Below are 14,023 nucleotides of genomic sequence, written 5' to 3' on the forward strand. Positions count from 1 at the left end.
AGCCTTTGAAAAGGTGTGTCAAAGCAGTAGCTAAGGGTGCGTGAATCTGTCATCAGCCTAGGAGAAAAAGTTTCATGCATTTTTTTTACCCTACAGAATAATCAGTAAGATGCGTAATAATTGAGTAAACCTCTATCTGTTTTTTGTAGATTTTTGTTGTTCTTGTTGTTATGATGGTTTTTGGGAAGCGGTGCTTCTCCATGCAAATGGAAAAAGGACAGAGCCAGACTACTAATACAGCATTTCGAGATGGTGGGAGTCACTGGATAATCAAAGGAGGTGCTGGGAAATGGAGCCATTCTCAAGTGTGGGGTAGTCAAAAACAACTGGTAGTGTCACTAGATTTTCAGTGACCCCAGAATGGACTTGGGATCGCTCATCATACAATTCTTTGTCACATCTGACTTCAGAAGTAGGTAAAAACGAAAATTAGAACAGGGCCCAAGAATAATAAATAAAAGACATAAGATCTAAAGAAAATAATGTCCTTAAAATTATATCCTGCAAGGGTCTGGAATACTTCAGTTAATCAAGAGGCACACCAGTGCTGGAGGTACTGCTGCCGCAACTACAAATCACACTGAAGTGCCACATCAAACATTTCACTATGCTTGACAAATCATACATCCCTATCAGATAATAAACATGGCCAGGGAACAGTATGATGTCCCTCCTACCAAAGGTGGTGTTCTCCTACAACCAGAAATTCCTTAAAGGACTCAGGAATTTCCTCTTTATTTTAACTCCAAAGCAATTGCGTTGTTACTGCTGTTAATTTGAGTTTGATCCCTTGTTTGAACACACCTTTTCAATGAAGCCTCTCAGTTCCACCCGAATTCTGTATACACAGCCAAAGCCTTTCTTGCACATAACCCAAGATACATCTTAACCTCTGGAGTGGACTGAAGTAGCCATTCAGGGGACAATATCCCGTGTATCTGCAAAGATTATCACACAACTCCCACTTAACTGGAGATTCTTGTGTGTGTCCTTCACACATTCAGTGCCCAAGCAATGAGAGTACCCTGCAGCATTCAAGTTAATAAATGCATAAAAATAAATGTATTGAAAAGAACCTTACTATAAACACAACAGTGGGAGCAGATAGCATAATTTACATCAACACTCATTTCAGCTCTATAATTACATCTACCAGCATATGATGAGAGATTTTAAACAGTTGTGCCAAATAAAAAACAGTGCAACATAGCTAGTATAAAAAGAGGAAAAATATACGAGTTATAGGAAGTTAAAGAGTCTATCAGATATAAAATGTAAAATTATATCCTGTGTCTTCTTTACTATAATTAATGATAAAAAATTCAGCCTCTGGCACTTTACTTACAATAAAAAAAAAAATTCACTGAATCCCAGATCATTGTAACTGCATAGACCTGAAAACAATTTTGAATGGCTCTTATTTTAGGAAGATGATGTAGAATACAGCAGCTGGAACATCATTAATCTTTCTGTGCAAAATATCCATTAATTCTCTTTGAAAAAAACCAATGTGTCATAGCCCTGAACTCACTTCAAAAACATAAAAAACATCACAGTTATTTTGAAGAAGTAGTGCTAAAAATGATATTTTTGGCAAAGAGAGGACTAAGTCCTCTTACACGAAGCACAATTGCAGATGACTCACGAAGAAGTCAGAAGCAGCACATGGCAGAGCCTCAGCTCTGAAGCGGTGTCTGCCGAGCCACTGATTCCCCCGCTGCCTGTCAAGCTCACGCATCTCCATCTGCCTCTCACGACACAGCGTCAGTCTGGAAGCCACCCACTGACACAGGAACAGAGCAACCTCTGTGCAGCGTTAGACCAGGGGTCCATCTCTGAACTATTTCCAGTTCCCAGCTACATTTTTTGGAGCTGAGGGAACCAAACCTGCACACTGAAAAACACAGGTCAGCCGCAGATTCACACAGAGGCACAGTGAAGGTCCCGACCGTCCCCTTCACTCCTTTCCCAGTGCTGCCTCACATTGGATTCACTTTCTGTCTTCTGAGCATTTAGCAAATATTTTTGTGGAACTGATCATTGTCTCCTGCTTTCTGTTTCTCATCTTCCGACCAGTTATTTACCCACACAAGGGCCTTTCCCTTCACACTATGGCTGCTTAGAAAGCCTCCTGGAAATCCCAGCTTTTGCTCACCCCGCTATGCACACAAGCCTACCTGGCCCTCTGCACCCAGGTGCCACTATCACTTCAAGACAAACAACTCCTAAAACTGTCATGTGAGCAAACCTACACTCATCATTCTTGTTCAGTAAGTTGTTTTTTAATAACAAGAATAATTAATTTAGCTCAATCTTCAGAATGAAGTGTGTATAATCCCCGTAGCTCTTTCGCACCTCCATCTCCTTCCACATAGTCCACAAGAAGTTCCTGACCCTGCACATAGGAGGCACCAACCGCATTACCAGGGTTTTCACCCAGGCTCTTCCCACCTCGTGGGCATGACTGTTCTGCTTACACCGAGCCACTTCCAGAAAGTTTGGTCTCAAATCCTTTTAGAAGGGAACTGTGTGTCCAATTGTTTTGAAGCGCACTCGGCATCCTCGTGTGTTTTACACTGACTGCAGGCATGCAACAATATAATGTTACAGCTCCACTTATTCATCCAGCACTGAGGTTGCCTGAGTAAGTTACGTACCATTAAACAAAACAATCAGACTAAATATCCCAGTCTGTCTGACTATGCTGAGCTGAACAAGTGTTTTTTAGGAGGTTCAGAAAAGGTTGTCCAACACCTTAGTTTTCTGAATTATTTGCCAACTTTACTTTCAGCTACAATACTGCTAGAAAACCTGGTGTTGCAGTTTCCTCATCCTAACCAGGAGCAGGAAACTGGTAACATCCTTATGAATTGGTAAAAACCTTATGAACAAGACAACTTTCCTTCTGAACCTCAAAGATGCAAAGCACTCCTGCAAGCTTCAAAATTTCTATGCAGCAAGTTTTTAAGGTTCTCTCCACACCATGTTCTAACACTTGGCCATTGACAGTCAGACTCCCTAGCCAGCAGGCCATCCCCACCTGTGGCCATAAGGGGATGCTTAAGTGCCAGTAAGAGCAGGGTAAGTATCCATGATACTTTCACAGAATACTCTTCCACCCTCCAAGCATTTTCAGCTCAAGTGAGCTTCTGAGCTAGGTCTCTGCATTTAGTAGCTGGCAATGGATTTCTCTGCCATGTACTTGTCCAGCCTTTCACTTGCCAATGTAGATTTCAAAATTGCTTGGCAACAGTCTTCTACCCATGGTGTGAAGAATCACCCCTTCCTCTTTGTTTTGAACCTGGATCCAGTTAGTTGCATTTGATAGATCCTATCGTACTAGATGAGTTTCATTTCAGATAACCTAGTTCTTGTATTAGAAACAGAACAGTCAACAACTCCTGACCTTCCCTGTGCCACTCTTTTTTGCAGACTTCTGTCACACCCTCCTTAACTTATCCATTTTCAAAGTCACAGGTTAAAATCTACGTAGTTGCTCCTTACAGAGGAGCCATTATCAGCTTTTTGAAAATAGGGTATCTCTATATTACTGTGAAATATTAGACAACAGCAACAGCAGTAACAACAATAATGTTCTTCCACAGCTGAATGAAGAATGAAAATAAGATCACTTATAGAAAATAAGATCACTTATAGCCTTGTGGTGCCATAGAATTTGGATGGTAAAAAAAAAAAAATCTTTAAAATAAAAAACTAATTCTGAACACCATAACTAAGAGAGATCACTCTTCATCCTGCTTGTCAAAGTCCTGGCAGAGATTACTTTTTAACCCATCATAAAAAATTATTTACAAAAGATATTACAGGAATTATCTGGCATAAAGTAGAGAGTGAAAGAAACAAACAACCACACATTACTGTACGTGATAAAGGAGTCAGGCCTCTTTAAGACTGGGGGGAGGAAAATATTGCATTTGCTCTAAAAAACTGAGGCTGACCTTAGGTGCGTTCCTTTTAAAAGCAGCATCCCTAGCTGTAAGAGCCCGAGATCCAAGGGGTGGGTGAGAGTAGACCTTTAAGCTTCATTCCAACAAGACCTGATGGTGACAGGTGAAGGCTCTCATGAAGCTTGTTTCTTTCAATTAGAAATGTTGGGACAAATTTCTAGCAAACCTAAATTGAAACAATGTGGTTGGCTTCTGCCGCAGATAAATCTGACCACAAAATGAATCCCAAAATAAATACCAACCAGCCAATCTTGTTGTGGAAGATGGTCAGTATGTGAGTGTTCTGTGTGCAGTTGGTTTGTTCCAAGCTGTTTGCTCATTTTATTTTTATCTCCCTCAAACTCTGCTGAGCACCGTATCAGAAAGAGGACGATAGGGTCTCCTGGCAAATGCTGAAGGGCAGGAGGGCTGGGAATTCAGGTCTGCTTCAATCCAGGGAGCAGAAGCCTATAAGTCAGCCCTCCAGCAGGAGTTCAGCAGTCTGGGTGCAAGTTTTATCAACGTGCTCAGCAGAGTACAGAGATGAATGTCCCTGGCTTTTTTCAATCGCACCTGTGACTGTTCAGGACAGTCCTGAAACTGCCTCAGGGAGAGACCACGGATGGACAGAAGAACAGATTTTTCATGCCCTTCCAAAGATGGCTTGAATACACTGGTAGGTCAATCTGAAATGATGGACTTGTGGAATTATTTATTTCCTAGCCTGGAATGTCTTCTTTTCATTAGATTTTTTTTATTTTTTTTAAGATGCTTGTTCAGTTTGTTAGCAACAACCCACCATTCCCTGCTCTTAGTATCTAGCACAGAGAAACCTTTTACATACTTAAAGACATATTCAGCCAGTCTCTGCTCTGTTACCTGGATAGTGCTTCCCTGAATATTTCAACTACTTGATAATTCACTTTTTAGAAAGCATTCTTCTGTTAAGTTTCCCATATATGCATATATATATATATGCATATATACACCCCCATATAACCTTTTCCTACTGGGAGGTAGTGCTACATATTGCAAACACAAAGCAAAAGCCGTCTTCTATCCCAGCAGCATTTCCAGAGTGAAGCTGATACCAAACCTGTGCCTGTAGCAAACTCTGCAGAATAGCCATCCAAATAAAACAATTACAGTTAACATATATAACATGTCAGCCTTAAAATCCGTCATTGTATTGAAACTGTTTATGACTTTGAACCTGATTATCTTAGAGTCCTTTTATTTCCTTACAGCTTGCCAGAGATACTGTAATGTAACTCAGCCCGTCTATGCCTTTGCTACGAAAGTGGTTCAAGGTCGAGGGCAAGTGCAGTCACCCAAAGTTCAGTGGTACAAGTAGTGTTGGAGTCTCGGTTCAGAAGTTTTGATCTTACCTTTATGCTGTTGCATAAACCATTCAGGGATGCTTTGATCGTTTTACGTATAGACTTAAAATTTTAATTCTGCGCTTTCCATTTTGGCCAAAAGGTAGCCCCAAAACCTTTGTTTTTCCTTGTTTTGATGCAAAATTTTCTGCTTGAAAACAATTGAGGAAAGTAAAATGCCTCCCCCTTGGACTAGCTTCTAAGGTTTCTTTTAAGAGAACAAAGCATTAAAAAATAATCTTAAGAAAAATTAATGAAGCACATTGCTAAATAGACTTTCACAGCCTCTTCCCATCTGTTTTGCCTTTCTTGAAGACTCTGGATTAGAGCTCCAGCTAATATAAGTTAACACAGATCTGGTTACCTTTGGGGTAGCTGCTCAGAAAAGCTTTGGAAGAATTTGATGAGGATTATTTTGGCACGCTGTGAAACTAAAGATGACCTTCAGAAAAGATAATGTGTTCAGTCTTAGGTATCTGATAAACACTCAACAATACTTTGAGCATTTCCCTTGACATTTTTATTCTGTTTGAGAGGACTACCTCCAGTATTGCTGTAGAAATCAAAGCCAGAAAATCTATTTGGTCAGAGCGGGCTTTGGTTATCTGCATACACTAACACCTCTGGGATTTATGGAAATAAATGTGTAAGGCATACATCCCTTCATTGATACATACTGTGTTGGTCAGCATTTAGGAGCTGGATGCCACGGTGCACTACACGGGCAGCATAAATCCGTGAGGATTTACCATGTGAATGGAGAAACTGCCTGTTGGTAAACTCTGGTGCCGTGCATTTGGCAGCCATCTGTCTAGGGACACAGGGCATGAAGTGCCATGACGTGCTTACTGAGGGGTTGGTGCCTTTTGGGAAAAGCAATATCAACCCGGTGAAGATATACTCAGAAGACAAGTAAAATAGAGGTAGTAATGCCAAGGATATTTTCAGGCTTTTCAAGTACAGTAAGCACAGTAAGCCAAGGTTTGTTGTTACAGGTGTTCCAGCCAGGATGCCTTCCCATTCCTTAGAAAGGTCCCAAAACCATCAAACTGTCATGGTCTGGCACCCTTTCAGCAGTACCTTTGAGAGAGAAACCTGTTCAGACCAGGGAACTTATTTTTCCCTTCTTAAATGCAAGTAAATTAAGTGATCATTAAATCCTTCACCCTGACAGCCTAAGAAAGGGAAACCCTCTGATCCCTAGAGCACTTTCATCTCCTGCAGTTTGGTCTGTTAAATCTGAGAGCACCACTGAAAATACAATCACTTTTCAATCCCTGCACACTTCTGCTCACCAGGTCTCCACTGGGAAGGTCTATGGCATTAAGATAGAGGTCAAGCAGCCACTTATCCACTTATTTTGACCTATAAACATTTTTACTTCCTCTGGGATCAGTATGTTTGCAACAACAGAGGTGAAAATCGAGTTCAGAATATTATATCAGCAAAGCCTTTCCGAGTCCCCCAGCCAGTCAAAGCCAGCACCTCTCTTCATTCACACACATGTACCCCCAACTCTCTCCTACTTCCAAAAGCCTGGAAAAAGATATACATGCCTCCCATAAGGTCAAGGATGAAAAAGAAGGCATGTTTTTCACTTATGTGACTCTTAGCTTACATATCACCTCTTATCCGGGCAGCAGGCTGCCGGTGCACGGTGAGATAGCAGAACTGAGACCCACCAATAAAATGCTCACGCATATGCTGGCTAAATTGCACCTACCAGAATATAAAAGCAAAGCCACTTGGTTACTAACACAAAGTGTTTTATTTAATGACCAGTTGGGCTGGGAAACATCTTCTGCATTTTCTACTTCCTCCCGTCGCCTCCCCGGATAGATCACAAGACAACAGGATAAGTGTTAAATTTTTATTCATTTTGTCAAGACAAACAACAGACAATTACTACAATCGGAGTAATGTGGTGCTTTTCAGACTGTGGTCCCCCCAACTGTTCAAAATAGTTACACTGAACGGCACAAACAAGAGTAAGCTGGTCTCCATGTGCAATAAAATAGGCTTCTGTATTTTTATGACTGACTATAAAGAGTATGGCTGGTATTAAAGTTGTCTGGTATTTATTACAAGAGCCTGATTTTTTTTTTTTCAGCTGCTTATTACTTTGCCATATTCTTCATTTTTGTGCCAAAGCTTTCTGCGTAAGATACAAGACCTCAAAATTGTCAGAAAACTCCAGCTAAAGCCACTCTGTCATTTCCAACAGTAACAGTAAGAAAAGTGTTTCATGAATGTTAACTTCTGGCAACAGTTTCTTAGGGAAGCTTTAATATTCCTATGCTTTAACTAGTATTTCCTGGATTTTAAGTCAAAGCAATAACTAGCTCTTGCTGCCCTCCACACTGCGATGGATGGCCAAGTACCTCTGCATGGCAGTTCCTTTAGAGAGTGTAGAAATATTGTATACCTGTAATAGCTGCTCTGGGACAGCAACAAAAGAAAGAACAGGGACACATCCTCCCTGTACTCTTGCTGACCTCTCCTCTTAGTCCTAACATAGCATGGGGAACTACACTGTCCGAATCAAGTGCAAAGATGGACCTAGAGGCAGAGAGACCCTAATTTGACCTGGTGGGAAGGGATGGGTGCTTACAGCTGGCAGAGGGGACAGGTGGGAATTGGAACAATCTAGAGAGAGCCAGAGAGGCAAAGGGGAAGGCGGCCGATGAAGACTTAGTGAGTTGGACACAGAGCAAAGGGGTAGCAAGAACCAGAAAAAAGAGAAGGGGGAGGGACAGAAGAGTAAGGGGTGAGAGGCAAAACAAACCCAGCTGATGGGTGGAGGAAGGGAATTGGGTCTGCCTGGGGAAGCAGGGATGGCAACTTGGAAAAACACATTTCTACTTGCTCAGCAAGAATATTTGTACTAAGCTGATTCAGAGACCATGGTCCATCCCCCTTGAATTCCTGCTAGTGGTGATGATGCACCAGAAAATTTGCCTTGACTTCCATCTCCAGGAGGGAGTAACTTTTTCCTCATACATGGGATGACAAGAGAGAGAGAAAGAGGGAATCCCTCTTTTTTCATGGTTTAATATATACGTAAAATACATGTAAAGCATATATGTATACTTTTCAGAATACAGCTATTTGGGAATAAGATTCCTTTTAAAAGACACGTAATAAAAATGTCACTCAGGTTGAATATAGAGAGAATTAGAGGAAATAAATATCAAATTTTACTGAAGTGGGGATTGTAATATCAAGTCCAGAAGAAAGGAGCATTCCCCCTACAGTATAAAAAGGGATTGTCTTGCCTGCAGGCGTTAGCGCAACCAGAGAAGATTCACCATACCAGAAACAGAGAGGCAAAACCACTGACAAATCTACCGCTGTGTTTATGGGATGGTACAAAATTCATCCCTGGCTTAGGCAACTGAAATTCAGTTGAAAGCAAAGTGGAGTTACCAGGTATTTGGACACGAGTCTACTGGAGGGACAGGGATGGCTGTGTTGTTCTAGAGAGCTGTTAGGAGCAAGATCCTGGAAATTCAATGAAAATGGCACTTACCTACACACCTGCCATTAATAAGTTAATTCCCTAATTGCCTGACACTCTCCATCTTTGTTTTTAAGTGCTGATGTGTTCCTCCTCCCTGACTTCACCCAGAGGCACAGATTTTTACTCAGATGAAACCAAGAAGCCGTCACAAACCGAGACTTTGCCAGGAACTGCTGACTGTTCCTAACATAAAAGCCCATTCAATACCCCCCGCTAATTACGTATCACCACAACTTTTTTTTTAAGAGCAGCTCAAATTTTAAACAATTGGGTATCTAAACAAACAGGCAGCAAACTAAGTTGTGCATCTGGTTTTAGTGTTATACAGCAGTAAAGTTAAAGCTTCAGTATTGTCTGGAGGTACCTTGAATAATGAACAGTATATTTTCCACTTTTAAGTACTACAGAAAACACGTTAAACAACTGAAATGTAAACTAACAAACTTCTAATGTCTAGCTCCAAAGCCCCATCCAGCCTGAAACTTCCCTCACCTCACCTAGAGCAGTACATAAGAGCAGCTGCTTTATTAGACAGGTTCTCAGCTTTCCCCCCAGGATGCCCAGTTAACACTTTGCAAATCTCTGTTTCCTTACCCAACGGAAGGATTTCTGGTTTTAAGAAATGTTTGCGTGTGTGCATACATATGTACAGAGAGAGAGAGAACACACATATGTATCTTACGTCAAATAAAGTGAGATATTTTCTGCAGGAATAAAAAAAACAGCCCCCATCCCTCCTCCCAAATGTAGAAATTTGAAAATCCTATGCTAAGAAAAATAAATGGAAAGGCTAAAACTCTGTGCACTCGACAGAACCTGCTGCAAAAGATCTATGCAGAGAGTACCACCCTCTACCTGCCTCTCTCTCAAGCACAGGTTAAAACACCACACAGAATCATTCAGCTCTGTGCTCACAGGTTTTTGGGTCAGCATTCAAATATTCTCAAAACAGTTGTCTTTCAGCCCCAAATCCAGGAAGGCTCACAGTCGCCTTTCACCCTTCCCTATTCTGTTGTCTTGTACAAACTGTGAACACCTCCTGAAAGATAACCCGTGTCCTAAACAGAAATTACAGCAGAATCACTAAAGCATGGAGTTACTGATTGTGGATGACTGGTATTTCAGGATAAGGTATTTCCTAAAAAGCATCTCCTTAGGGTGGTAGTACACCTTGTCCCATGCAATTAGGGAGAAAATTTCTCTTGTAGATCACTGTGCTCTTTAGAAAGTCAACACATACACAACTTAAAACATTATTTACTGAGAAACACACGTGACAACAGCTGCCTTGCAGAATAAGCAGGAAACACGTATGGGTTCAGACATAAAATCCATTATCCTTGCTAACAAAGGGATGAAGAAAACTATGGCATTTTACTCGCCCATCTCAGAGAAGCAGTAAACAAGTCTCTGGAAAAGTCATTAAGCAGAAGCGCAGAGGGCTGGGAACGTTGAGCAACTGCGCGAGGTTATTTACCTGTTTCGGTGTCTCCGTGGTGTGAATTACAATAACAGCAGTCCATGAAGATAACGTAGTTCAATACATTGAAGATCAGACCTGCAATCCCGACAAAAAGAACGAGCTGTGCATTCTCAGTCTTCTGAGGATTGATAAACCTCTTGATTGCCTCAATGAAGATGCTAAACATCAGGGCAGTGGCAAAAACAGAGTTGCCAAAAGCTCCCAGTACATCTGCCCGGCTGAAGCCGAAAGTGTTAGCCTTGTGCCACCTGATGCGACTGAACCTAACCCCGAACAGACCGATGATCATGGAGATCAAGTGGGAGAGAACAGCAAAGGCATCTGACGCTAAGGAAAGAGAATTGCCAATGTAGGCTACTGAGACCTCAACACCAAAAAGCACAACGCTCACCACACACATCAAGATGAGCCTGCTGCTCCTGCCCGAGTAGCGGCCCATTGAAAAAAAAAACTCTGAGGTTCTGCCAGACAGAGGTGTGCGAGGAGCAAAACTCGCTGCCTGGGATTTTTACCCTTCACCTGTCAGGGCTGCTCACATGTGGGAGCCACTTTTATAGGAAGCAGTAAAGCAATAAATCAGTTTAAAGGGCAGTTTAGCAAGATTCGTCATGTGAAGGCAGCCCGAAAGGCTCCAGTCCTGTAAGGGCTCCACCCTTAGGAAGCTTGTTTTTTTTTCCTGCAAAAACAAAAATAAACCAAGAGAGACTACCAGCAGCACCAGCACTTGCTACTCTACTCGATGCCACTGTTCTAAAAAATGGAATAAGGCCCATACAGGAGAGCATAAGAAGGTGGCTAGAGAAGGCATTTCTTTTGCATAAAACTTTCCTCCAATGTCTGTTTCAGCCATTTCTGTTGCCAGTAACTTTAGCACTGAGAAAATACCACATTTGAAATCCACATTGGGTTGACGTTATTTTTAAGAACACATTAAATGTGAACTATCTGCGAGGATAGTTGAACACGTTGTCCATGGAGCAAGTTTCAAAGACAACTGAATTGATCTTCCATTTTAGCAACCTAGCGTTCTCAACTGCTTGTACTTTTGGCATGTTTTAATGTTGCCCATGGATCTGGAGCAAAGTTGGAGACCATTTTCTAAATATGTGACCAGTAGACGGGGAAGCTGAGCTTTAACAATAAACCCAGAGCACATGGTGTATTTCCCATTTAGAAAACCCTGCCCATCTTAAAACCCCAAAGTAATCCTCAACCTGTTGCAAGCTGTTGAGCTCTTGAGTGTACTCAGAGGAGTTTAGGTACGCTCACAAACCCTGGTGAAGGAAATTACCTGCTAACAGCACACTAAGCAATCTGGATGATAAGACCAGGTGCCTTCCTTGAAAAGTTTATAATTATAATCCAGTTTTTGTTTGAAATGACCATCTGTGTACATATATTCACACAGTTAGTTACAAGATAAAACGGAAGGAAATTACATGCAGTACAGCCAGAGAGATAAGATTGATAACCTGAGCTGACCAACTGTCCCTGCTGGCCTCAGACTTCCCGAGGTGAATTAACTTTAGGTCAAAAATGCAAACACCCCTGATTTTCATTTATTCTTGTGCTCACAGGGTTTCAACAACCACAATATTTATGTTTAAAGTCCAGTTTGTTACCAGCCTTACCTGTCAACAGATGCATTTTTTAACATTTAGTCATTTGTTTGCCTACACACTGCAGCTCTTGAGATTTCCCCCATCCCCACCTTTTAAGAACACCAGTAACCCTAGTAGGTGAATTAAGGAAACTAATTACAACATTGCAACTGATACTTAACTCTTCTTCCTCTTCATCCTCTCCATCATCTCCCACCTGCGTTACTACTTCTATTCCAGCTATTTCTATGATGTTTTCTTTCTTCTTGTATTAATGTTCAACTACTTAATTATTATCTGAACTACAGAGCATGAAAAGTGAGAATTTTTTCAAGTTATTCTCCTTTCAACAGGAACACACCAAGGTAAAACTTCAGAGCTCTTAACAGTTCTGCCTTACACAAAGTTTCAATTCCCAAAACATGAGATTGAGCTAAATGAAGCATTCCCTTTGCAACAGAGCTAAAATGCTCAGATGTGGTCTCTTTTGTCAATAACCAGCAGCACCACATTAAGGCAGTTCCACTACATCCCACCTTACTATGCTATTTAACCCATACTTATCAGTATACAACTATAAAAACTAAGGAACACTAAGAGCTTTGCAGTTCTAATATAAACACAGAGCAGTGTAATTCAATCAACTGTAGTGTGTTACTCTGATTCATATACTCATTTTCCAAGAGACACAATTTATTAAGATTCTGAAACTTTTTAATACCAGCATAATTAAGAGTATGGATGTTTGTATAATGCTTTACAGATAGCTCAGATTGTGCTTCTGGCGGAAGGATACTCAAGATAGACATGTTTCTCCAAGGCAGGCGTTGGCCTCTCTTCTCTCAAAGATCACCACAGAGAGATCTGCAGGTGAGGCACCCACATTCCATACGCTTCAAGCCCTACTACGATCAGGAAGAAACATTCTTGGGAAAAGAATTAAAACAAACAAACAAACAAAAAGGGCTGCACTTCTGTGAAACCTCTGGCTTCAAGCTCATCTGTAGGTTAAAAGTAACTCATTTCTAAGAAGTGCTGTCAACATGTTTACTCATGAATTTGATCCAGTCAACTGGTTGAAGGTTAGCTGTTTATTCAAACTGATAAGGCGGCAGCACTGATAGAGACTGCATTTAGTTTTGCCTTATCCTTTGTTCTGCACTGACCTATTAACAGCTTCCATAACTAATTTTTAAAATACTGGTGTTGTAGAGTATTTCGATGGGAGCTAAAGTGCTCACCTATTCTTAATAATCTCTCCTGCTCTGTCAAAAAATCTTAGTGCTCTCCTGTCTCGTACGCCTGAGGACATTGAAGCTGCTGGTTACCGCATCCCCCTTCCCCCAACATGAGTGCTCTGCAGCAGGCAATACCTCTGAAGACTAGTCTTAGTTACCCGTCGTTTGAGGCCAGGAAAACATCCTTCTGGTCTTACTGCTTATGCTATTCCTCAAAGTATAATTCTAGTCAGTGTTAGAGACAGCATACCAGGACAGAAAGATCTTAGGGCTGCTCTTCTGATATGTCAACTAAAAATGAAAGATGAATGAATGCACTGACATATCATTCCCCAAATCCTTTGACACTACTACCCCCGAGACTCTGTCTATATAGCGAGAAAATACCTAGACAGACAAATGCTAGATAGATGATTTTAAGATGCAACTGCAGCAAACCCTTCAGGACTAATCGTCACCTAAGGAATATTGCAAAGAATATCCAATCAAACATTCCGAGCAAGCTTATCTGAAATATTTAATAATTTTTGCACTTTTCTCTGAAAAACCGGGGTACTATGACAAGATGCACGATCCTAAATGCGGCAGGCCACTGGTTCAATTTAATATTCAAAATCTTGATTAGGAAGGGTGACCACAGGAATCTGGGTCACGCAGGCTTTTGAAAAGCAGAGATGTGTGAAGTTCTAGCTAAGTCTCCTGTATGCTTAAAACTTTTGGACTACTGATGATAGATAAAAATAGGGTTTTGGAAATAGGCAGCCATGTAATACTGTCACAGGAAGAGTCTGGGGAGGATCTTACTGCTCCAACTTCTTTACTGCCAAGTTTTCACTCAAATCGTCTCAGGGAAAG

Source organism: Pterocles gutturalis, unplaced genomic scaffold (genome assembly GCF_000699245.1).
Source record: "Pterocles gutturalis isolate BGI_N339 unplaced genomic scaffold, ASM69924v1 scaffold34823, whole genome shotgun sequence".
NCBI lineage: Eukaryota > Metazoa > Chordata > Aves > Pterocliformes > Pteroclidae > Pterocles > Pterocles gutturalis.